Source organism: Podarcis pityusensis, assembly GCF_964106645.2.
Source record: "Podarcis pityusensis genome assembly, chromosome: 3".
Classification (NCBI taxonomy): Eukaryota; Metazoa; Chordata; class Lepidosauria; order Squamata; family Lacertidae; genus Podarcis; species Podarcis pityusensis.
The window spans coordinates 23,876,471-23,902,184 of NC_138026.1; the positions used below are offsets into that span (position 1 = coordinate 23,876,471).

The 25,714-nt window shown below is 43.2% G+C and overlaps 1 protein-coding gene across 11 annotated transcripts in view; it reads right to left on the reverse strand.

The window, feature by feature from the left end:
• Window positions 1-25,714, reverse strand: part of DLGAP2 (DLG associated protein 2) — a 401,938-nt gene that overhangs the window by 131,497 nt on the left and 244,727 nt on the right. The window lies entirely within an intron of this gene.

Genomic DNA, 25,714 nt, shown 5'->3' on the forward strand with positions numbered 1-25,714 from the left:
GGACTTCAATTACCCGGATATTTGTTGGATGTCAAACTCAGCCAAGAGCATAAGGTCAAACAGATTCCTCACTGGCCTTGCAGACAACTTCATTGTCCAGAAAGTGGGAGAAGCAACAAGAGGAACAGCCATTTTAGATCTGGTCCTAACCAATGTTGATGACCTGGTTAGTGGGGTAGAAGTGGAAGGATCATTAGGCGCGAGTGATCATGCTCTTCTGAAGTTTACTATACAGCGGAAAGGAGCAGCCAAGCATACTAGGACTCAATTTCTTGACTTTAAGAAAGCCGACTTCATAAAACTTAGGGAAGTGCTGGGTGAGATCCCATGGATAGTAATACTAAAAGGAAAGGGAATTCATGATGGCTGGGAGTTTGTTAAGAGGGAGATAGTAAAAGCACAACGTCAGGCAATACCAATGAGACGGAAACATGGAAGGTGCCTAAAGAAGCCAGGGTGGCTATCTAAAGAACTTTTAACTGAGTTAAGATTAAAAAAGGATGTGTACAAAAAATGGAAAAGGGGGGAAACCACCAAAGAGGAATTCAAACAAATAGCCAGCACGTGTAGACACAAAGTCAGAAAAGCTAAAGCACAGAATGAACTCAGGCTTGCTAGAGAGGTTAAAAGCAACAAAAAAGGTTTTTATGGGTATGTTCGTAGCAAAAGGAAGAACAAAGAAACAGTGGGGTCACTCAGAGGAGAAGATGGTGAAATGCAAACAGGGGACACAGAAAGGGCTGAACTCCTCAATGCCTTCTTTGCCTCAGTCTTCTCCGATAAAGAAAACAATGCCCGACCTGAAGAATTTGGAGCAAATGATTCAGCAGAGGAAACACAGCCCAGAATAACTAAGGAGATAGTACAAGAATACTTGGCTAGTTTAGATGTATTCAAGTCTCCAGGGCCAGATGAACTGCATCCAAGAGTATTAAAAGAACTGGCAGATGTGATCTCAGAACCACTGGCAGTCATCTTTGAGAATTCCTGGAGAACAGGCGAAGTCCCGGCAGACTGGAGGAGGGCAAATGTTGTCCCTATTTTCAAAAAGGGGAAAAGAGAGGACCCAAATAATTACCGCCCAGTCAGTCTGACATCAATACCAGGGAAGATTCTGGAGCAGATCATTAAGCAAACAGTCTGTGAGCACCTAGAAAGGAATGCTGTGATCACCAATAGTCAGCATGGATTTCTGAAAAATAAGTCATGTCAGACTAACCTGATCTCGTTTTTTGACAGAATTACAAGCCTGGTAGATGAAGGGAATGCAGTGGATGTAGCCTACCTTGATTTCAGCAAGGCATTTGACAAGGTGCCCCATGATATTCTTGTAAAGAAGCTGGTAAAATGCGGTCTTGACTATGCTACCACTCAGTGGATTTGTAACTGGCTGACTGACCGAACCCAAAGGGTGCTCATCAATGGTTCCTCTTCATCCTGGAGAAGAGTGACTAGTGGGGTGCCACAGGGTTCTGTCTTGGGCCCGGTCTTATTCAACATCTTTATCAACGACTTGGATGATGGACTCAAGGGCATCCTGATCAAATTTGCAGATGACACCAAACTGGGAGGGGTGGCTAACACCTCAGAGGACAGGATCACACTTCAAAACAACCTTGACAGATTAGAGAACTGGGCCAAAACAAACAAGATGAATTTTAACAGGGAGAAATATAAAGTATTGCACTTGGGCAAAAAAAATGAGAGGCACAAATACAAGATGGGTGACACCTGGCTTAAGAGCAGTACATGTGAAAAGGATCTAGGAGTCTTGGTTGACCACAAACTTGACATGAGCCAACAGTGTGACGCGGCAGCTAAAAAAGCCAATGCAATCCTGGGCTGCATCAATAGGAGTATAGCATCTAGATCAAGGGAAGTAATAGTGCCACTGTTTTCTGCTCTGGTCAGACCTCACCTGGAGTACTGTGTCCAGTTCTGGGCACCACAGTTCAAGAAGGACACTGACAAACTGGAATGTGTCCAGAGCAGGGCAACCAAAATGGTCAAAGGCCTGGAAACGATGCCTTATGAGGAACGGCTAAGGGAGCTGGGCATGTTTAGCCTGGAGAAGAGGAGGTTAAGGGGTGATATGATAGCCATGTTCAAATATATAAAAGGATGTCACATAGAGGAGGGAGAAAGGTTGTTTTCTGCTGCTCCAGAGAAGCGGACACGGAGCAATGGATCCAAACTACAAGAAAGAAGATTCCACCTAAACATTAGGAAGAACTTCCTGACAGTAAGAGCTGTTCGACAGTGGAATTTGCTGCCAAGGAGTGTGGTGGAGTCTCCTTCTTTGGAGGTCTTTAAGCAGAAGCTTGACAACCATATGTCAGGAGTGCTCTGATGGTGTTTCCTGCTTGGCAGGGGGTTGGACTCGATGGCCCTTGTGGTCTCTTCCAACTCTATGATTCTATGATTCTTTCCCCTAATTCTGACAGGACAGGGAGTTTTGGAGTTTTTGTGGTTTAGCTCTTCCTGTTCTGTGGATTAATTTAGCCTGTATTTGAGGGGATTTTGTACCAGTGTCTCTGATTCATGTCTTCCCCTTGTTCAGGGTACACGGATGTTTCTAGGCAAAAGGTCGGTTCTAAGTGCTGTTTCAAGCAGTTTGCAGTTAGCTAATGCAAAAGCTTTCCTTTGATTCAAAATGGATTAGAAAAATACTGTAAGCCCTGATTATGTGTGAGCATATATGAATATATTGATTACTGATAACTGATTATATGAATAGCATAAGGGTAGCCCTTCTTTCCTTGCCTCAGCATCAGGGTCTAGGAGTTTTGGTTGGGAAGCTGCAATTGCGTTTGGACAGGAAGAGTCTTGCTAGTCACAGTAATCTACACTACGGAAACATTTCTAGGTGTGGGTACAAATTTAGGAATAATTACTAATATTTAAATGAAAATACACCAAGTATCTCCAGAGTGGGGGAAGCTGACTAGGCAGCCTGGATACCTGCACAGTCTCCTGTCCAGGTGTTCACTGTGGATGAACATCCACAAGGTCCCTCCCGATCCCCCTTTTTCTTTTTCTTGACCAGGCAGCCCTTCAATTAGAGGGCACCTTCAAACAGAGGACTGTCCTCCAACAGCCCTTCAAAACAGAGGGCTGCCACTTGTATAGTAGGATACATGCCCCCCCTAACTGCCTCATTTATCTGTGTAACAAGGTCTCTGAGGCAGAGATGGTCAGTTTCACAGTTCACAGCACAATGGTTCTTAAGGGTCCCAGAAGGCAAGGAAATTGTACCTTAACTACTATCATTGCTGCAGTTCCGTCTCTTCTACCAAAGCGAAGGGCTATAGAGTGAACAAAAGCTTTTCGCCACAAACTGACAGGTGAAAAGCAGAGCGGTGCGTTTCTGATGACACAGGATTCAGTCGCAGGAAAGTGGCTTCAGAGAAATCCCACTGAACAAAGACATCAAATGTTTTTTAAAAATGTGCTGCGCTCAGCTGATCTGCCAGGCAGAGAGGAAGCAGCTATAGTGGAAACATCCACAATTGGAACGAAGGCTGCAGCACAAAGCTCACCTTCAGCCTGCTGAGCCTTAATGGAGCAAAAGGGTCCCCTGGTGTGCTTGCAGCCTCTCTGTGCATAGCAGTCAGGGTGAAAGGCCCAAGTGACAGCAGTGGAGGCAACTTGGGACGCAACATATTGTGGGCAAGCTCAGCCTCTTTCTGCCGATGGGATGCACCAACTGGGGACACTCTGCTGGCTTCCATTGATGGGGTCCCACTGGCAAGCATTTCCACTTGCCTAAATGGCAACAGAAGCGGAACTCTGCACTGACAGAATGATGTTGGCGTAATTCTGCAGGCAGATATCAGTGGAGATCAGCAGCGGGGCAGCTCTACCTCATCCACCACCTGCCCACCCAGTGGAAAGGGTTCCCCCCTATATTGTGCCCTGTGCTTTTTACTTTCTTGGGCTCCATGATCACTGCAGATGATGACAGGAGCCACGTAATTAAAAGACGCCTGCTTCTTGGGAGAAAAGCGATGACAAACCTAGACAGCATCTTAAAAAGCAGGACATCACCTTGCCAGCAAAGGTCTGTATAGCGAAAGCTATGGTTTTCCCAGTAGTGATGTATGGAAGTGAGAGCTGAAGAATTGATGCTTTTGAATTATGGTGCTGGAGGAGACTCTTGAGAGTCCCATGGACTGCAAGAAGATCAAACCTCTCCATCCTTAAGAAATCAGCCCTGAGTGCTCACTGGAAGGACAGATCCTGAAGCTGAGGCTCCAATACTTTGGCCACCTCATGAGAAGAGAAGACTCCCTGGAAAAGACCCTGATGCTGGGAAAGATGGAGGGCACAAGGAGAAGGGGATGACAGAGGACGAGATGGTTGGACAGTGTTCTCGAAGCTACCAGCATGAGTTTGACCATACTGTGGAGGGCAGTGGAAACAGGAGTGCCTGGTGTGCTCTGGTCCAAGGGGTCACGAAGAGTCGGACACGACTAAACGACTAAACAACAACAACAACAACAAAGCAGAATATTGAACTAGATAGCCCAGACCATTTGTTTTACAGGCACTCCTTTTCATATTTTAGGTTGTCATAATGTAAAACATTGTTACTGCTTTGTTTGTTATTATGCTTCAGGATTTAACCTCTTTCCGCCGGGCCTGTAAGACAGAGCTATTCCGCCTGGCCTTTAATTTGATTTCAGCCTGATCTTTTATTTCCCTTCTCTTCCCTCCCCCTCCCCTTTTATGAAGATTACCCACTCTGAGACCCCACAACTAATTCTCCCCTGGCCTCCTCGCTGGCCCAAGTAGGACTAATTCAGCCACCTAGCCCTGGTGATTATCTAATGCTTATTAGATGGATTTCCCCTAAATTGATTTCTGAACTTTGAATTTTATACTTATTCATGTTTTTATACTGCATTTTATGCTGCTTTTACAATTAAGTGTTTTAAATTTGTTGTTAGCCGCCCTGAGCCCGGTTTTTGAACCGGGAAGGGCGGGGTAGAAATAAAAAAAAAATTAGTATAAATAAAATTTATTATTATGTATTTTTGTCTTTTTTTATATACAGCGAAGTTATTGTCAGGTGTAAGGCAGTATGTATGTATAAAAGAAATTAAATAAATAAATAATACAAAAGAATTTATCAATGCAGAGTAGCAGTGGAGAGGGGGAAATTGTGGCACTGTAGTATATATAAAACGTACCAGTTATTTCTTAGAAAAACATATTAAAGGGTCAAAATAAAACGGTCCCAAGTACACCTGCTGCATATCCAGTTATGAAATCACTGGCAAAAGAGCAGGGAGGGTCTCCTTGCCTCCATTTGCTTTCTACAGTACTTTGCAATTGCACTCATACATCTACCCTTGTTTCAAGGTTCATTATTATTAGCTAAGTTATTATCATAAGCTTGTTTCCAAGAGGGCTGTGTGATCACATTTCTGAGATCCTGCCTTTCTCTTTGAAACACAATAACCTTCAGCTTTCCTCCTTCCGGTTGCTTCCCTACCCACCAGACATGTCAGAGAATCCCATTGGAAAATGGAAATGGGGAGAGGTAGTTGCCATAATTCACGCATCCATCATAAGTCAGGTACAGAGATCACACAAGTGGATACGAGTGATATTTGCAATCGTTTTAATTTATTTTTAACATCATGAAACGTTACATAAATAATGAAGTGATTTTCTGCCCTGTTTTTGACGTTTCCCTTCCTTGGAAAGGGGATGAAATTAATTATATAATTAATTGGGTGAGTTTCAGGCCATCAGTGGGACGCGGGTGGCGCTGTGGTCTAAACCACTGAGCTTAGGGCTTGACGATCGGAAGGTTGGCAGTTCGAATCCCCGCGACAGGGTGAGCTCCCGTTGCTCGGTCCCTGCTCCTGCCAACCTAGCAGTCCGAAAGCACATCAAAGTGCAAGTAGATAGGTACCGCCCTGGTAGGAAGGTAAATGCCGTTTCCGTGCGCTGCTCTGGTTCGCCAGAAGCGGCTTAGTCATGCTGGCCACATGACCCAGAAGCTGTACGCCCCCTCCCTCGGCCAATAAAGCGAGATGAGCGCCGCAACCCCAGAGTCGTCCACGACTGGACCTAATGGTCGGGGTCCCTTTACCTTTTCAGGCCATCACAGGTAGAGGGATGAATAGCATCAGTAGAAGCAGAAATCAAACGGTGGTGGAAAGGAAACAAATCTGACCGTGACTGTGAGGAACATGGGATGGGACAGAAATTGCTTACATCCCCTTACATCCACCTGCAAAACTGAAAACAGGGTGAAGGTGGACTACATTGTGCTCAGGGAAAGCGAGCCAAAAGAAATTCACAGATGAATCAATATCACTGTGTGTGCGTGTGTCTGTCTACAGAACAACACTTTCCAGCTTGTAAATCTGAATGGGCTATTGTGTTATTTGGGTCTTCCCCCCTGTATAAAGTGTGCATCTGGTTCTTTTCAGGAAAGGCACATTCTCTCAGGGTCACAGATCCTAAAGTAGCCTCTTTCCTTCCCAAAGCTACACATTGGCTTCGCCCTTTCTCTTCCATTTTCAATTTATATGCTGTCTCCCTTCTCCAACAGTCAGCACTCAAGCAAGCTGCTGGCTCAGCCATATCGCTGCAATTCTACTCTGCTAGAATTCTCTATTTAATCACCAACAGCTGTGAGGGAGCTCTTTGCTACAGGCATAGCTGAGCCACTGCTGTTTCTTAAAGAGACAGCAGCTCCCCACCCCCACCCTGCCCGTCTGTCCACCTAAAACAACAACAACAACAATCCTTGTCTACATAAAGGTTCTCATTCAGCTAATGCTATTTGATACTTCTTGTATGCTGACAAGGAAATACGAGCTTCGTGTCAACCTGGATCACCTATAACACTTGCAGTTTCCCACATCCAGGAACTCCCACTTCTTTTTGATGGACAACCCTAAGTTGTTGAGTATTTCTTTGGGGGGGGGAATGAGTGGCATGCCGCCCAAAGCCTCTTGACACACAGCTCTGGGTGCCGTGCTGCTATACAGCTGCTGGTATGCTACAAAGAGGTGCCGGAACTCAGTTTCGGTGGGTTCTGGCTGAAAAGAAGCCCTGCTCACACCCATTTTTTAAAAATAGGCTCTAGTTCACAAACACCTGTTTTGGACAGGGTTTGTGGGGGAAACTTCAGAGATTGCTACAATCCTATACAGTGGACGCTCGGGTTGCGAACGTGATCCGCGCAGGATGCACATTCGCAACCCGCAGCGTTTGCAACCGGCAATGGTGTGTCTGTGCACATGCAGGTTGCGATTCAGCGCTTCTGTGCATATGCAAAGCGCAATTTAGCGCTTCTGTGCATGCGTGACCGTCGAAACCCGGAAGAAAACCGTTCCGGTACTTCCGGGTTTTGGCGGTCCGTAACCCGAAAAAATGCAACCTGAAGCGTCTGTAACCTTAGGTATGACTGTATACTCATTTGTAAGGGAGCAAGTCCAACTGAACACAGTGGGGCTTGCTTTGGAATAAATATGCATGTAAATGTATGCTCCACTTGTCAATCTTGTTGAGTACTGGAAAAGTAGCTGGTTTGGACATAGTCTTACAGCAGGGGTGGGGAACGTCTATCCCATAGGCCTGGCATAGGTCTCAATTTGGCCCTTGAGTTCGTTTTCTCCAAGCCATGGCCATGTGTACCACCTTGCTATCATACAGGAGGGGGAGGGAATTCTATCCGCTCACCCCACTGCCAGATGTTACTGATATACTGAGGTCCTGAATAAGATTCAGGCAGGGAGGAAACTGTTTCCCACCCCTGGTACAAAGCAAGAGCTTGAGAAAAAGACATCAATGATCTGACTTCTCTCTGTGTAAATAACAATTGCACTGTATTTCCATGGCATGCCTCACATGCACCTTCACAGTGCTAATAAATTAACTGGTAACCAGTTTTCTTTGGTAGAGTGCCCTGCTTATAAGGCTTAGGTCAGCAGAACTAAGTGGCATCTTACAAATCAAAGACTAAAAGGAATGCAAGCACATCCTACTCACAAGCCATCCATTTTCTGTCTTAACACATCATTTGCTAAAATCTATTGCCTACAGCTTAATGAGTTCCACTCCAAAAAAAGTATTTACAGTGTGTGCTGTGTTTTGTGCCTGATAAATAAATGAGAAGCATTTTCTTCTTTTCTGGAAAGTAGGAAATAGCATCAAAAAGGGTGGTTTGGGGCGATACAGAACCACTTGTGCAATGGGACTTTCCCTCCTACTTCTCTGCGAGTGCCTTGCTCCCTCGCCGAATCTGCTCCAGATTGTTGGGGGAACCCATCAGAACAGATTTAGCGGGGTGCTGGAAGTGCAAATAAAAATTATTGCAGTGACAGAATAAGAGACTTAGAGCGACGTTGGATTCTACTCTTGGGCTGTGATCCATCTCTTTGGAAGTAAATCCCATTGAGTCAATAAGACCTACTTCTGCGTAGACCTACTTAGGGTCCACACTGTAAATAATCCTAAGCATTCTGGCTCCCAGGGCAGAGCTATGGACTTTTTCCTATCAGATTTATCCCTGGCGAGAGAAGAATGTTAAATCAAAGCCATTATCTTGGGCTGTACCGCACGCCCTGCTGAAGCATTCACTTCTCCCTTTTAAAAAAACCCAAGCTATTTTCTTATGCTGCCGTTCTCCATGACTAAACATTATTTAACTGGTTTTCCTTGAAGAAATACTGTTAAAGAACCCTATGGATTTTTACTACCCACAGACTAAACACGTTGCTGGTTTTTAGTTAGCGGCAAGCTGATGTGTAAAGAGAAATTAGATGCTCTTTTATGCGGTAGCCGGGAAGCAGCAAAGTCCCTTTCTATAAAGATGTTATACGTGATTCTTCTCTTGCCAGAGTACCTATATGAAATAGCAAGAAAGGAGATTGTTTTCTGCTTCAGCAGAGGCATCTTTATTCCTGGGATGGTGTCATGTACCTCTTGTTCCCAAAAATGGGGGGCAGATTCAAAGAACAGCTTAATCTAGCAAGGTTGCCTCCCCTTATTTATTCCAATTATTTTAGTGTTTTGTGTAGTACAAAAACTGCCCAGTGCAAATGCTGTATGTTTTCACCTATGACAGCGGTGGGGGAATCTCAAGTCCAGAGGTTAAATGCAGCTCCAAGCCCATGAACCTGGCCCTTGTGGCCAAACCTCCCCCCACCCTGGCCATGTTCTTTGCTGGCCAATGTTGTGGGCTGGCTGGTTGCGTGTCGAGGTCCCCCAAGCCACCCCTAAATAATTCACAATTCACACATAATTTTTGTTTAAGGTTTTTGGCATAATTTTGGCCACAACTTTATTAAAATACATAAATGTGAGTGGTTGCTTAGGCATTGGTTATGGCCATCTGTCCCCACACCCAGGGACAGAACTGACCTCTGGATTCCAGTGAAAGCCAGTAAGGGAAAACAATATTGGGGAGAGCATGGAGCCGGGCACCAGACCCTCATCCGCCCTCCGCATGCTCCCGGGGGCTTGCGCGGCCGTAAGCTCCATTCAGGCGTATGGACGAAAGAATGGCAAGCCCCTGGATTCCTTTAACGGAATTCCCTTTCCGCAGCAGCATTGGAGGGGCAGGCACCGCCAATCCTTACCCCTCCACCAACCAATTTTTTAACCAATGCCTAACCGCAACCTTACAAGTTGTGACGATTTGCTACGCATTAGGCAAAAACCAAATGGCACCAGCCAATGAGCCAAATGGACAAAATTCCTACCAGGCCCCTGCCCCAAGAGCAGACGACCCCACGACAGGCACAGCAATGCCAAACGCAACAGCCCTAGTTTAGGGAGGGTGGGCAGGTGATCCGATGCAAGCAGCAAAAGAGCCCAGTCAGTGCTGCGTGATTTGATTTTATAACCTTTGGTCCGTCCCCCTAAATGGCAACACCAAAATTTGCCCAGTAACCCAACCGCCCAATCACTGCAGATGGTCATCCATACAAACCCACCCAGCAACAGACCCCACCACAACACTCTATGAAGGAGAACATGCTAAACAGAAGAATGGTGGGAGGCACCAGCTGGAGAACCAACATGGGACAAAGGTTCAAAGCCTGGGGCCTGGGCCTGGGATGATGATGATTGGTCAGAGGAAGAAGACTGGGACAAGGAGTTGTCAGAAGCTGAAGGGGTAACAGGGTTTAGAGAGCAGGAAGAGTCTGTGACAGAGAGCAGTCCAGAATCAGAGGCTCAAGGGGAGTGGGCTCAAGAGGCAGAGATGAGCCAGGCTGGTGAAGAAGCCGGGGGTCTCCCCCTCCCGCTGCAACAAGCTCCCCTCCCCACTTGTCTCCCAGGACCAGAAGAGGGATGAAGAGGGCGAAGCAGAATAATAGGCGCCTTGGCAGAGTCTCAGATTGCTTGAGAAGAACCTGGAGGGGTGGGGTAGCAGAGTTAGGTGGCTGTGGGAAGGCAGGGACCTTCAGCCTTCACAATTGCTTCACTGGGGCAAGACCTATGGAGAATAGTTGCTGCGCTCATTAGGCCTGGTACCCCTGAGGAGGCCTTGTGTGATTTATTTTATTTTATTAACATATAAAACACATACATATACATTTACACAATACACGTACACAACACACTACCTAATTTTCATAACATAAAACATACCTACATTACTCTACCTACCTATACTATACATATCAACATACCTACACACCTACCCCACACGGACACCCACCAAGTGACTTGACTTCCAGCCGTTCTTGTTACGCTACTTTATTTTTCCAACTGGCTTAAACGCATTTCATTATTTCTTTAATCTCTTCTTTTATCTTAACTTTACTCTCCTTTCACTCTAATCATTTTCTGGATTCACTCAGTATCTGTCAGAAATTCTACTTTTTCCACATAAATTTTGATGTATTCCTTATAGATAGATAGATATAGGTGATAGATATAGATAGATAGATAGATAGATAGACAGATAGATGATAGATAGATAGATAGATAGATGATAGATAGATATAGATAGCCCACTCCTTATTCACTTTTTGTACCATATCTCCTCTTATCCTTACATTGCCAGCCTTGTGTGACTTATTGTTGACTGGCTCCCTGACACCTTGCTACACATCCCCCTCCAGTCCATTTGCCTGGTTGGAAGGACTCTTTGAACCGTAATTATGTTCTTGTTTGGTTAGGTGGAGAGCTGTATGTGTAGAAACCTCCAACCTTTGTGTGGCTGGACTGTAGCTTACTCTACAAAGATAAGCGTCATATCCATTGCTTCACCCACCACTGGCATGAGGCCGCTGGAAAGTTGCCTGCTAGAAAATGCGGCCTTACATAGCATGGGCGTGGATGTTGACCTGGGTTAGCTAGTCTCCATTCGAGGCAGTAGCTCTGGAGTAATCTTGACCTTCACAAAATGAGTATCCATCTAGAGCAGCTGGAGCATTTCACAAGAAACTGAAATATTTATGTGTTTTGCCTTTTGCACACAACAACAAGGTGCTGTACAAAAAAGGGGGGAGGGAGAAAAGAACCACACTATTACAAAATTCAGAGTAAAATGACTGCTGTTAGGTCAACAGCAGAGTTAACAAAAACAACAGCCAGCGAAGCATTTTAGAAATAAGCTTTCGGCAAGCTGCAAAACGGCATTGATTCCTTAGTTCAGAGGGGAGATGGTTCCTCAAAAAGGGCACCATTCCTGAAAAGACCCTCTGTCTGATTCCTGCTAAGCAAGCTTCTTCAGGTTGCAACATAGCCAGAAGGGCCTCATTCATCTATATTAGTGACATTATTGCGAAGGTTGGCAAGTAGAGAGAAATACAACAAAAGAGCACTGTTCAATCACATTCCAGTTAAAGAATACTAAAACAGCAAACTTGCTCTTTTTTTTCTTCTTGTAAGGACAAAGTGACAGCTTCACTTGTTGAAGTTCTATTAGTAGAAAAGTGTTGTGAAAATTGGGAGAACTACACTGTAGACATACATACCATGCTTTGCATTTTTCTTGAATAAATTAATCTCTCAACTCCAAAAACAAAAATGAAACACATTTGGTATCAGATGTAGTGTTTTTTGGTTGGGAATGGAACATTTATTTATATTTTGCCCCAGCTGGGAGACAAAGTAGGGATTGAGGAAAAATTCGATTCAATTTCCCAAACCGTGCTTGAACTGAAACACAGTCATCTTCCAACATTTTCACTTCTCTGAATTTTCCAGTGCAGTTCTCCATTTGGGTAACGTGCATATATTAGGGTACGGTGTACTGTATTCGTGGAAATAACTAACAAAAATTTATTGCATTAAGGGAAATTGCTTTGCAAAAAGTGTATATTAGGTAAAACGGCATACCAATAAAAGTGTGTTTTGGGAGAAATGTTCACGCAAATGCTGGCAAATTTTCGTGAGGACTTTAAAAAAAAATCACAAATGGATGTGTAAATGTAGAGAAGGACTAAATTTAATATTGGGGGAAATGAGAAACTCAGAGAGACCTTAGAATCATAGAATTGTAGAGTTGGAAGGAACCCCAAGGGTTATCTATAGTCTAGTGTTTCCCAAACTTGGATATCTAGCAGTTTTTGAACTACAATTCCCATCATCCTGGACCACTGGTCCCGCCAGGTGGGGATGATGGGAGTTGTAGTCCAAAAACAGCTGGAGTTTGGGAAACACTGATCTTGTCCAACCTCCTACAATGCAGGAATCTCAGCTAAAGTATCCATGACAGATGGCCAAAAGTAATACTCTCAAACCTAGCTGAAAGGGAATTTTCAAACCAGATTACTGATCATTGTGTCCACTGTAGAGTTTTTGCTACTGCGACACAAGTTGTTCATCACAGATCATTGTATCATTCTCCAGCCAGAAGTTAGACTGGGAAAAATAAGTTTCCTTGCTTCACTGCATGGGGTGGAGTGCAGGGGGGGGGGGGGAGAGGAAGAGGAAGAGGAAGAGGAAGAGGAAGATGAAGAGGAAGGAAGGAAACATTTCTTCCTTTTGAGAAGTTTTGTCAGTCCAAACCATCCTCATATCCTGCCAGCTGTACATATGGCAACATCATTTAATTGGGATTTCACAGACTTTCTTTCTCTGAACACATGTCCAAATTCTGAAATATATAAAGATTCCAAAGGCAAAAATAACTTAACATCTGAACAGTTTCTATGGAGACTGAAATAAAAGTGAACAGTCTAATGTGAAGGGTTTTTTTTTAAAATAAAAAAATTCACTCTCATGTCTTCAAGATTATTAAAAAGTATTTCTTAATGCTTCAGGGAGAATTGTTCTAAACAGAATGTTAAATATCAGTGACTGACTGTTTTCCAAGGCAAGATCCTAAACCTGTTTGTGGAGATGCAAAGTTCTGGAGATCTCAGCTAAACCTTCATCCTAATAAGGATGCTTAGGATTGCTACTCCAGTTACATAAAACTGTGTGGCAGACAATTCCTATTCTTTTATACCAGTGACATGCCATCTTCACAGCCTTCTTTTTTTTATTTTTGGAGCGGAAGCAGGAACACTTGACACTAGTTTTAATACTAAAACGTTTGCCATTGCATAGATAAACCAAAGGGAAAGGGATGGGGAAAGAAGAAGAAAAAAGCAGTACTCCTGGAAGTTTGGACTACAGTCCCAAAATGCAAGTATCCCAGATCAGATACTGAACTAGAGCAGTAACGGGTGGGGAACCCAGAGGTGACATGGACATATCTCAAGGGGTCTTCACACACAAAGAGACCATGTGTCACAGCTTGGCAATGATGGAAGTGGTGATGGTGGCAGTAGCTCCCACCACTCTTAAAAAGGCTTCCTCTGCTGGCTAAATATGCAGATGTGAGGGAGAGGGAAGGGAGGGAAATATCACAGAAAAGTTTGCTGCAGTGAAATGATTTTCTTTCCCTTTGGGGGTCTGCCAATCAAGTGGCACAGACTCCCCTCCACCTTCCCCATCACCTCTTTCCAACCCTCCTTGTGTTCCTTCCAGGGAGATGCCGAGAACCCGCCACCCGCTTGAGATAAATAAGACACAGGGACACATGTATTTAAGGTTAATGGGTTAAAGAAGGCCACAACTTTATTGGTTACAGCATGTGAGTAGTATTGGCTTAGGCATTGGATCAAACAATCGATACATGACTCCACCCCACGCAGCAGGGAGTCATCCTAAGGTTAACAACCAGTGGGAGGAGCTTGTTGATGCAAATACAACTGGAAACTTCCCCTGATGTCACCGGGGGTCATGCCATGGCCCTAGCCACCAGCAGGGCATCGGACAGGATCCACGACCCCCGGATTCCTTTAACGGAATACTCAAACAAGGGGGGGGGTAGGTGATGGCCATAACCTACCCTCCAACACATGACACATATTCTAATGCCCAAATGCCAATACCCAAAAGTTGTGACGAATTGCTATGAGGTAGGTGAAAAACCATGAGGCTAGTGCTAATTTGCCAAATGGGTAAAAATTCCTACCAAGCTCCCTGGGCAACCAGAGCAACCAACCAAAGTCCATAGCAAGGTCAGAAGCATAGGTATGACGTAAGGGAGGGTGGGTGGGTGATCCATCGTCTTCCGGGTGCACAATGAGGGCCGGGAGATGCTGTGGCCGCTTGAATGCGGCTAAACCCTGCCCCCAAGCCGGCCCTATTGGCTGGCCCATGGGCACGGCATGGCAGCCAGGTACGCTGACACAGATGCGAGAACCGGCCTCCACTCACAACCTCTCCCCTCTGTTAAGAGGAGAGGCTTTGCTGCTGAAGGCAGCCCTGGATAGGGAAGGTTTTTTTAAAAAAATGTTTAATGTTTTATTACATTTTCATATATACTGGAAGGCACCTAGAGTGGCTGCGGTAACCCAGTCAGATGTGCAGGGTGTAAATAATAAAATTATAATTGTTATTTTTTTGTAATAGGACTTCTTTGTTTTCAATGGAGAAATGTTGGAGGGTATGCCATTGATAGCATTATTATCCATGCATTTGCCTTGGTTAATGTATATGTTTGCTGTTGTAACAAATAAAAAGTGAATTCATTCAGAAGCATTACTGAGGTCATAATAACGGAGGTCAATTAACGGAGCCTAAAATTACACCAATTTTCTAAAAAACAAACAAACTGAGGTTAAAAAGAGGTAACCAGACACATAAAGATTAGGAACCACTGAGCTAAAGACTTAAATGTTGTGGTCTAATTGTTTTAGTCACTAGCAGCAAAAAGTCCCTCAGAAAAACCACTGTTGTGATTAGAGCAGTAGGTCTCATGAAACATTCTGGAAGTCAGCAAGATACAGAGGGGAACTTGCTTTCATTTTAAGTAACACATATCAGTCTTAAACAGGATCGGCAGTGATCCACATTAAAAAAAAAAAAAGTTTCCCTGCTTCTGCTTCACTTATTAAATCAGAGGAGCAAGCCTAGAAAAATCCCAGGTAGTTCATCACATGGATTTTGTGTGACAGAACTCATTCCTGAATGCAAGTGCAGCCACAGTTCATCAACAAAAAGCACAATAAATTACCACGGGAATTTATCCCATGTACCTGCACTAAAATAACTGCAATGCATGCCTGCTCAGAAGTAACTCTGATTTAGCTCAGGGGGGTTTACTTCCAGTGAAGTGGGATTGCAGGCTTTTGACACCAAATAGGTAAACAGAAACAGGATTTCTCCTCTAAACTTTACTAGATGAAAAAAGGGTTAAATTGCCCCTTCCCTTTTGTTCTGATTCCATTAATTCTAAGTCCCGCCTGAGGTGATGCAATCTGAATTTTTTTTAAAAAAAACCTTACATATTAGATGTAAAGATGCATTTAATATCCTGTGTCATTTGGTCCAAAGTCTAAGAAAACTTAGCGGAATGTAAAAGTAATCGGACGTTGACCTACGGAAGATTCCCCTAAAAAGTGAGACTGATAGAAAATTCAACATCATAGGCAAATATTTATTCCCCCATCCTCCAGTTCTAGATTCTCTAGCCTGGCTGCTCATCTTTCTTTGCCCACGATGTCTGATGATGCCTTATGCCTTGTTGGGCCTCAACAGAGTTTGTTGCCCACATGGACCTGTGGCTTTGACTGCTGCTTACCTTAAATTATTGCTCTCTTTCTTTCTTTCTTTCTTTCCTGCTGCTGTTTATCTGGCTGTGCAACATTAGCACATCATCTTAATCCACACCCATTCTAACAATCCTAAAATACGGAGGAGGAATCTGTTTCAAACATGGCATCTGGTGCTTTGAACCCAGATCAGGCTTTGCCCAACCAAATGATACGCAGAATTATACACAAAAAATGTATACATTATACACGTGCAGTATGTGGCAGGAACCAGCATAGCAGGGGGTTGGACTAGATGACCCGCAAGGTCCCTTCCAACTTGACAATTCTACGATTCTATGAAACACAGTACCACCACGAAGCTCTACATTTAAGTATTAATACATACGGGGTTTTTTTTTAAAAAAATGCGGTTATAAACATGGTTACATGCATCTGTCCATGTGCTGGTTCCTTTAGGAAACCTGGGGTGTATAACAACAATTTATTTGTGCCCCGCTCATCTGACTGGGTTTCCCCAGCCACTCTGGGCGACTTCCAGCAAAGACCCAAAATACACTAAAATGTCACACATTAAAAACTTCCCTGAACAGGGCTGCCTTCAGATGTCTTCTGAATGTCAGGTAGTTGTTTATCTCTTTGACATCTGATGGGAGGGCGTTCCACAGGGCGGGCGCCACTACCGAGAAGGCCCTCTGCCTGGTTCCCTGTAGCTTTGCTTCTCGCAGTGAGGGAACCGCCAGAAGGCCCTCAGTGCTGGACCTCAGTGTCCGGGCAGAACGATGGGGATGGAGATGCTCCTTCAGGAATACTGGGCCAAGGCCGTGTAGGGCTTTAAAGGTCAGCACCAAGACTTAGAATTGTGCTTGGAAATGTACTGGGAGCCAATGTAGGTTTTTCAAGACCGGTGTTATGTGGTCTCGGTGGCCGCCCCCAGTCACCAGTCTAGCTGCCACATTCTGGATTAGTTGTAGTTTCCGGGTCACCTTCAAAGGTAGCCCCACGTAGAGCGCATTGCTGTAGTCCATTGCAGTATACCTCTAATGTGTGCATAACAATGCATGTAATAGGTATCAGTAAGCAATGCACAGCGCATCCACAGCCACCTCCTCTGCTGCAATGCTGTTCATCTGCGCAGCATGTGCCGCCTTATGTTTTTCCCACAGCACTGCCCTTTTGATACCTTCACTTTCCCACCTTTACAGCAAGGGAGGACTAGGCTTCAATGTTTTCTCATCACCTCTTCTAACAGCTTCAGAGAGCTGGTAATTTGCCTCTCCCGACTTCTTTATTCTCGCAGGTTAGTTTCAGAGAAGATAATGCTTGCCTGGGAAAGAACTATTATCTATTTTTTTGTGGTGGGGGGCGCGAAGTCACATTCAGATTTGAGGAACGCTGCAAAGGCTGCAGTCTTATTTTATTTTTTACAAAAAAGTGGTAAAGAAATAAAAACATACGAAAAGTATCTTTAAAAAAAATAAATCCTATTCCCATACAGAAGGAAGCTGGGAAACATCTCAACTTAAAAGGCTTGTTGAATGATGACCATTTTCCAACAGGTGCCCAAAAGGCAACAGAGAGGATACCCATCTAATATTCAAGGAGAGAGCATTCCAAAGGAAAGGGGCAATTGGACCTCCTACTTTGTGAAGAATGATAAGAGGCCCTCACCTGCACAGTGCAGTGGTCAATCTGGTATATAAGGGGTGAGACTCTCAGATATCTTGGTCAGTTGAAGCCATTGGAAGTGGCCACTCAGAGATTTAGGATGTCATCATTACAGCACACTGGTAATAACTAGCTCTACTTCTCTGTAACATCTGAATCAGGGCAGAAATGGTCAATTGCCTGGGTTACATGTGGTCAAGCACTTCCCGTAAAGGGAGGTTTATAATCTGGAGGTGATCATAGATCCATTTTTGTCTCTAGAGGCACAGGCGGTTAGGAGTCCGTGCTCTGAATGCTGAGACAGCTATGACCATTTCTCGTCCATGTGCTGGTAACCTGTTGTCCATGCTCTGGGCTACTGCAATGTGTTCCCCGTTGGGCAGCCCGCGAAGTGGGACTGGAAGATGCAGCTGGTGCACAAAAGTGGCAGCTCAGCTGCTCATTAGGGAAGGATATTCCCAACACCCTACCCTACTTTGGAAATAATTGCACTGGCTGCCAATTAGCTACTAAGTTCAAGGCACTGAATTTGATGGGCAGGGCTTTATAAAGTTCACTGGCGTCTCACATAATTGGGGACAAGGTGGTAACCAGCAGCACATCACAGCACAACTGCAAAGGGGCCGAAAGACGATCACTCACTGCTTTTCTCTGAAACAGATCTTGGAGACAGGACTGGAACCGCTGTAAAACAGTGCCTCCAATAACTATCCCACGCACTCAGCTCAGAAGGATACTATGGTCAATGGTATCAAAAGCAGATGGAAGACCAAGAAAGAATAAGAGAGTCACACTTCCCCTGTCCTCCTGATAAAGGTCATCCATTAGGGCAACAAAAACTGATTCTGTCCCTTAACCAGGCCTGAACCCAAATTACCATTTAACTTTTCTACATTTAAGTGAAGGCTATTTCTGAGATCAGTTTTGCATTTGCCCCCTTTTTGCATTCATTTCCCACACCAACCTGCAATTTTAAAAAACACTGCAGAAAGTAAAATTATTTTTGTATGTATTTGTTCTCTTTGTGTGTTTGTGTGCATTGTACCCTAAAATATACATTTCCAAATGCATTTCAGGCTTCTCTTGAAGATCTCTTTTGCCAATAGGTCTTTGCAGCTGAATGATATAATTTGTATTATTTTTAAAGGTGTTTTATGTCCTATTGTTGTGCACCACCCTAATACATTATGATTTGGCATAACAGAAATGCTTTTGTTCATTTATTTGTAAATAAACTGCAACCCATCAGGATCCAGAGCAAACTTGTCTGAAGTGCTGCATGCTGTTTAAAAAACACAGTAGTCTCTCCTCCAATAGAATGATTTCCCGCCTATTTTTGCCTGATCATGCTCCAAATATCTTTCTACAATAAACCCTCACAATGCTGTTAAATTGAGGTGACACTGGAGTCACTGAGAAATGAGCCAATGTAGTAGGATAACATTAATGAAACAAGCATTTCAAGGGGTTGGACTAGATGACTCTTAGGGTCCCTTCCAATTCTACATTTCCATGATTCTATAAATCAGGCATAGGCAAACTCTGCCCTCCAGATGTTTTGGGACTACAACTCCCATCATCCCTAGCTAGTAGAACCAGTGGTCAGGGATGACGGGAACTGTAGTCCCAAAACACCTGGAGGGCCGAGTTTGCCTATGCCTGCTATAAGTATTTCCCAAAAGAAGGGGGAAATCCAGAGGGATGTCAGTTAACATCCCAATCCAATCCGTTTTAATCAAAATCTCTGAAGTGTCTTCATTTTTTAATATAATGCAGCTATGATATTTGCTTTTGAAGGCCGTTTTCCATGCTAGGCATCATAGGGCACCAGCTTCAATTCCCCTAGATTCTGCTAGAGATGGTTCGGGGTTTTTTGCTAGAAAAATATGAGTACAAGTACATGCATGACATACGAAAAGCCTTGCATGCTAAAAGCCACGTATGTTTGAATCTTTGCATTAAAGTGGGCGTCGTTTTGTGTTATTTGCTGCAAACTAATTACTATGCTAGATGTAGTGGAAAGAGGATGGGTTAAAGGGATATAACTGTTCTTTTCAAAAAAAGGGGGCACGATAACAGGCTTCCGCAAAGTCTTTATGAATGCTTTGCCGTCAAGCAGACTACAATGCATGCATTATATGCTGCAATGCAGCATTAATTTATGTGCTGAGAGTTTTATCCATTTTCACCCCTTGTACATTTTTAATGTGACTGTTTGATAACACAGTTTTGGGGTGTTTTCCTAGCCTACGAAGAATAGCTTTTTCTCAAAATGTGTCAGGACTGTGATTTTTTCCAGTAAACATCTGCCGGTACCTCTTTATTTCTCTCTTTTTGGTCAGTTAGATCTCCATATAAAATGCTTCACATCCAAGGCATCAAACGGAATGAACACATGTTGTAAATGTCCACAACAGGATAAAAACACCCTTACCTAAAAGAACAATTAGCTACTTTACGTTGATGCTGCAGTTAAGATAATCAGATGTTAGCTATTCATTTTAAACACACACACACACACACACACACACACACACACGCACACACCAAAAACCATACCTTCATAAGCTTTTTACTAATGGAAAACAAAATGCATGAGTAAGGTATCAGGGGGTCTAATTAAACTTCATAGGAAGTAACACTGGGAATCATTGCAGACTCTGGATACCATCTTTGTATACTTGGACAACTGAACTATAAATATTGTATGTTTAATATTCTTTTGGAGTCATTGTCAAAAGATACTGAATAACACCCAACATTGTGCAATCAGAGTAGGACTTTCCCTTTGCTCATACTTGCAGAAGTATCACTCCGCCCCAAAAGGTGAGCACCCACTTAGATATTATGCATTACCTTGAAAACCCTGACCAACAGCACAGTTATAACTAACAGGAAAATCCTAGGTATGTCTATTCAAAGTAAGTACCAGTGACTTCCTCCCAAGTAAGATCATAGCTGTCAACTTTCAGATTTGAAAATAAGGGATCAGCAGCCTCACCTGTCCCAGGGACAGTCTACAGGATATCTAACAATCCAGGATAGCAGCGGGAAGCAGTGGAAAACAGCGCTGGAATAAGGGAATTTCCCGCAAAAAAAAGGGAAGGTTGACAGCTATGGGTAAGATGGGTATAGCATTGCATCCTAAACAGAGGTCTACTGGGTCCCAGTATCTGATTAGGAAAGGGCTTTTTACAAGAGCTGATGGGATCACAAAAATGTCGTGATTAGCTGGGGCAGTATTTGTATGTCCTTTATGGATGCTTTAAATAATTGCATAGTGTGCTTTTGCCCTTTTTTACATTGGTTGTAATCAGTACCACTAACTAGAGACAACCAGAAGATGAGCAAGTTGTTGTGTTTTACTGTCCTAACTAAAGAAAAATGACAGAGGCAAGTATTCAAGAATTATATTCAGACCTCCCTATCCATCAAGCTAATCCTCTGACAATATAACAAATGGAACACATTTGTGGTTTAAATATGGGTTATTATAATAAAAGCGAAATGATGCCATATGGTCTTAAATCTTTGTAACAAGCAATTTAACAATTATAGGCAGTGCAATATCAGTATCTCTTGCAATTTTGTGTTAGCAATTTCCCACATTTTATAGTTTGAGGATGTGGCCAGAAACCAGCCATCGTGCAACATTGCAGGGGAAAATGTACTTATTGACAGCGATGCTTCTGAAATTCTCGTCTGTTTTTCTGGTCTAATTTAAGCATTCCAAATGATTTGGTCTGATTTTCAAAGTAGATTCAATGCATCAGGAACCCTCAACTTTTAAAAACTCATTTAAAAAACTTTTTACAAATCTAGCACATGCCTAGCTTTTCATAATTTTTGGCACCTTCTTTCATTTGTGACATTTCCCTCTTCTGTGCTGCTGATGCATGTGGGAAAAAAGTGGGAATCAGATTTGGCATGATTGCTAAGTATGATTACATCAAAATCATTTCTGTTGGGCATTTCACTGAAGCACACATGCACTTGTCTCAGGGTCCCCGGTGAGAAAATGATGCTGTGTGCAAATGAATGAGTAATATAGATCTGCAGGGCTCCCACTGTCGGTCCTGAAGATGGATCTGTGAAACTTCATGGAATCTCCATAATCAGCAGAGGAAAACTTCTGATTCTGTGTGCTGGGGTTGGGGGGCAGTTGTAGCCATAAAATATAGTCAATAAACTAGTACATCAAACACATTTCTAAGTAGGGTTGTTCTTCGGTTGATGTAAATGTCTGTAGCTCTACTGAACTGCTGAGTTATTGTCGTGAAGAGCAAAGTTTATATTGCATGTTAGAAATATTAACTGGAAAGGGTGCCAACACTGGAATAAGGTTTTAAATGTTTTCAATATACAATATAGAACAAAATGATCGCAGAATGGAACCAGGGTCTTAAATAATTCCACCTAATCACTGTTATACACCAGTATGCTTCTCTGGGCTCCTTTGGGAGGTAGAGTGGGATATAAATTTAATAAATAAATTGATAATGTTATACTAAGATACTTGCCCCAAATATGGACTTCAGTGTAACATTAGAATTACTGAACTAATTGCAGGAAATGTTTTTAAACCATGGCCTGGTTCAGATACAAGAGAGCTATAACCAGCATTAGCTTTGCTTCTTTCCTTTCCAGCACTTTTGTGCATCAGAAGAGGAGATTAGAAGCATCTGCCTGCTGTTTTGGTCACACCACAGATTTCTTCCATGTAGATGAAGGGAAAAGAAGTGTGCAACCCCAAGATTTTTCATTCACATAATGGAGAACCATGGTTTCCCATTATATAGCATTACACACGGACAAACCCCAAGACCTTTTGAAATAAACAGGCGCCTTTCCCCCACCCTTCCAAATGGATCCACCAATGAATTTAACTGTAACTGCAAGTGCTGTTTATTTTTATTTTTAGCACACTTTTGAAATACTAGAGCTTTAGCAGGTCATTCGTGGGAAGGAAAAGAATTTTTCAGTGCTGCATGAACAGTGAGCTTCGGTGCATTGATTATGTAAGTCAGGTTCTCTTGGTTGACCATACTGATTATAGAAGCAAAGAATCAGAGAGCTATGCAGTGAAGGACATTGGTCATAAGAGAAATACTATTCAGGAAATACAGCCATTGTACTTAAATTTTCATGAAGATGTCAGGGGCATTTTTTAAAAAAAAATCTGATGTTCTCTGATTAACGACAATATTCTGCCTTTTGTGAAAGTAGCTGGCCACATCTACAAGCTTTTGTATAAATTACCTTCTGTAAGGATTTGCTCTTGGCTATAAAACCCAATTTCATGAAATGTGACATGTAATTAGCATTCAAAACCTGAACAGATCTTCTTTTAAGTGAACATTAAGAATTTTTGTTTCCACTCACCTCCATGGTATCACTATCTTCATGGGTCTTTCCCTGATTTCTTCATTGCTCTCTCTCCTAAATGTTTTGTGACTCTCCTGCTTCTACTCTCCGCATTGGCCTGCCTTTCCTAATATGCTGTCTTGGGACTTTAATCTGCTATGATTTCAGTTTATATGTACATACATACTGACTACTCTCAGATCTCGTTCAGAGCTTCCAAGTTTAGCCGACAGTAACTCCCCCCAAGCGAAGTGGCAAAGACAAAATTCTTAAGGCTTTCCACCCAAATTCTCTTTCTGCAGCCTGGCATTTTCAGGGATTTGCACAGAGCCTTACAGATACATACTCACCTTTGGTTTCTCACATTCTTCCTCTCCACATATCTAGGCCCCTGCCTCTTCAGCATATTCACAAAATGTCATATCCTTCATGTCTAAATCATCATCACTAGTGCTGTGATTCTCTCTCCCAACAATCTTGCTACAACCTTTACCTGGTGATTGTCCCATCAAGCCATCTGTTAAAATTTTCACTCTGATGAGGCCATCCCATTTTGTCCCTGTGCTGGTTATCTGGTTTCCCTGGAATAATCTCTCCCTCCCCATCTCCCCTTTCCTTCTCCATTTAATGTGAGTTTATACGCTTCCCTGCCAGTGCATGTGTGGAATTTGATAAACAGTCATCGTTTTCTGAGCTGAAAGGGTATTTTAAAGGTGCATATAACAGGAATCAGATTCCCTTACACAGATGTAACCACACACAGGCCCAGTTCACATGCAACAACAGAAACCAGAAACTTCTGTTTCGATTTTAGATTAACCACAGTTTAGCATTACACCCAAAGCCTAAACTGTGGAGAACCTTAATTATGGTGAGCGAAACAAGGTAGCTGCTAACTCATGGTTTGAAGTTGGCTTGTTTCCACTAACTATATTTAAGACTAACATTGGTTTTGTCTGGGGTCAGCTATCTTGCAGAGCTGTGGTTAGTCAAAAATGGAAGGGAAAGACTCAGATGTTGGGGGTGGGGCGGCTCAAGGGTTACTGTGGCTTGTTCTCGTAATGCTAAGCCACAGTTTAGTGTTATCTGTGAGCACAATGCAGTGTTTCCCTTGATGTTGTAGAAGTGGGGATTATTGGGTTGAATTTGTCTTTGGTTTTTATTATGTATTTTGTGTTTTTTTATATTGAAATTTGGGGTTGTAAACCACCCTGAGATTTACAGCTATAAGGCAGCATACAAATTTAACAAACAAACAAACAAACAATTTCAGAACAAAACCAATACAGTGGTACCTCGGTTTAAGAACAGTCTGGTTTAAGAATGATTTGGTTTACAAACTCCACAAAACCGGAAATAGTGTCTTGGTTTGAGAACTTTACCTCGGTCTAAGAATGGAATCCGAACGGTGGAAGGGCACTGGCGGCGGGAGGCCTCATTGGGGAAAGCGCACCTCGGTTTAAGAACACTTTTGGTTTAAAAACGGACTTCCGGCACGGATTAAGTTCTTAAACCAAGGTACCACTGTACCTGCTTTAGAGTGTCCCTCCGTGTGATGAGCTTTGCACCTGAACTCTATTAAATGATGCAAGGAGGATTCCCCACGCTTTTCAATAAAATAGGTCTGTGGCTCTGTGGGGCTTTCCCCATTCTCATCCCCCCATCTATTCTTAAGACATACAAAACTTGCCTCTAATCTGCGCTGAATCCGAAATCAGCACAATTACAGTTAGTAATAGGCAGGGCAGCCAGTTGTAATGAAAGAGGTATTCTGTTTTGACCTCTTTGCATGTTAGGCCATTTCCCACTGAAGACTTCTATAAGAACCAAAACAATGGTTCCTATATAATTGCCACAAACAACAGTGTGATTAATATAATGTGTTTAGGCGTTCTGGCCCTTTTCAATATTTTATTTTGATTCTTGTGGAATTAATATTAAAACGACTATCTTGAATATTCATGTATGTGTCCATATGTGTGTATGTGTATACAGGGGTGGGTGGGTGGTTGTGGGTGCGTTCACCCACCCACATATCGTTTACTAGGCAGCAGGCAAATATTAATGAAACCTGCATCCAGTTAATTCCAGAAGGAATTTGGTTTGTGTATTAATAATAATAATAATAATAATAATAATAATAATAATAATTTATTATTTATACCCCGCCCATCTGGCTGGGTCCCCCCAGCCACTCTGGGCGGCTTCCAACAAAACACTAAAATACAATAACCTATTAAACATTAAAAGCTTCCCTAAACAGGGCTGCCTTCAGATGTCTTCTAAAAGTTTGGTAGTTATTTTTCTCTTTGACATCTGGTGGGAGGGCGTTCGACAGGGCGGGCAACACTACCGAGAAGGCCCTCTGCCTGGTTCCCTGTAACTTGGCTTCTTGCAATGAGGGAACCGCCAGAAGGCCCTCGGAGCTGGACCTCAGTGTCCGGGCAGAACGATGGAGGTGGAGACGCTCCTTCAGGTATACTGGACCGAGGCCGTTTAGGGCTTTAAAGGTCAGCACCAACACTTTGAATTGTGCTCGGAAACATACTGGGAGCCAGTGCAGGTCTTTCAAGACCGGTGTTATATGGTCTCGGCGGCCGCTCCCAGTCACCAGCCTAGGTGCCGCATTCTGGATTAATTGTAGTTTCCGGGTC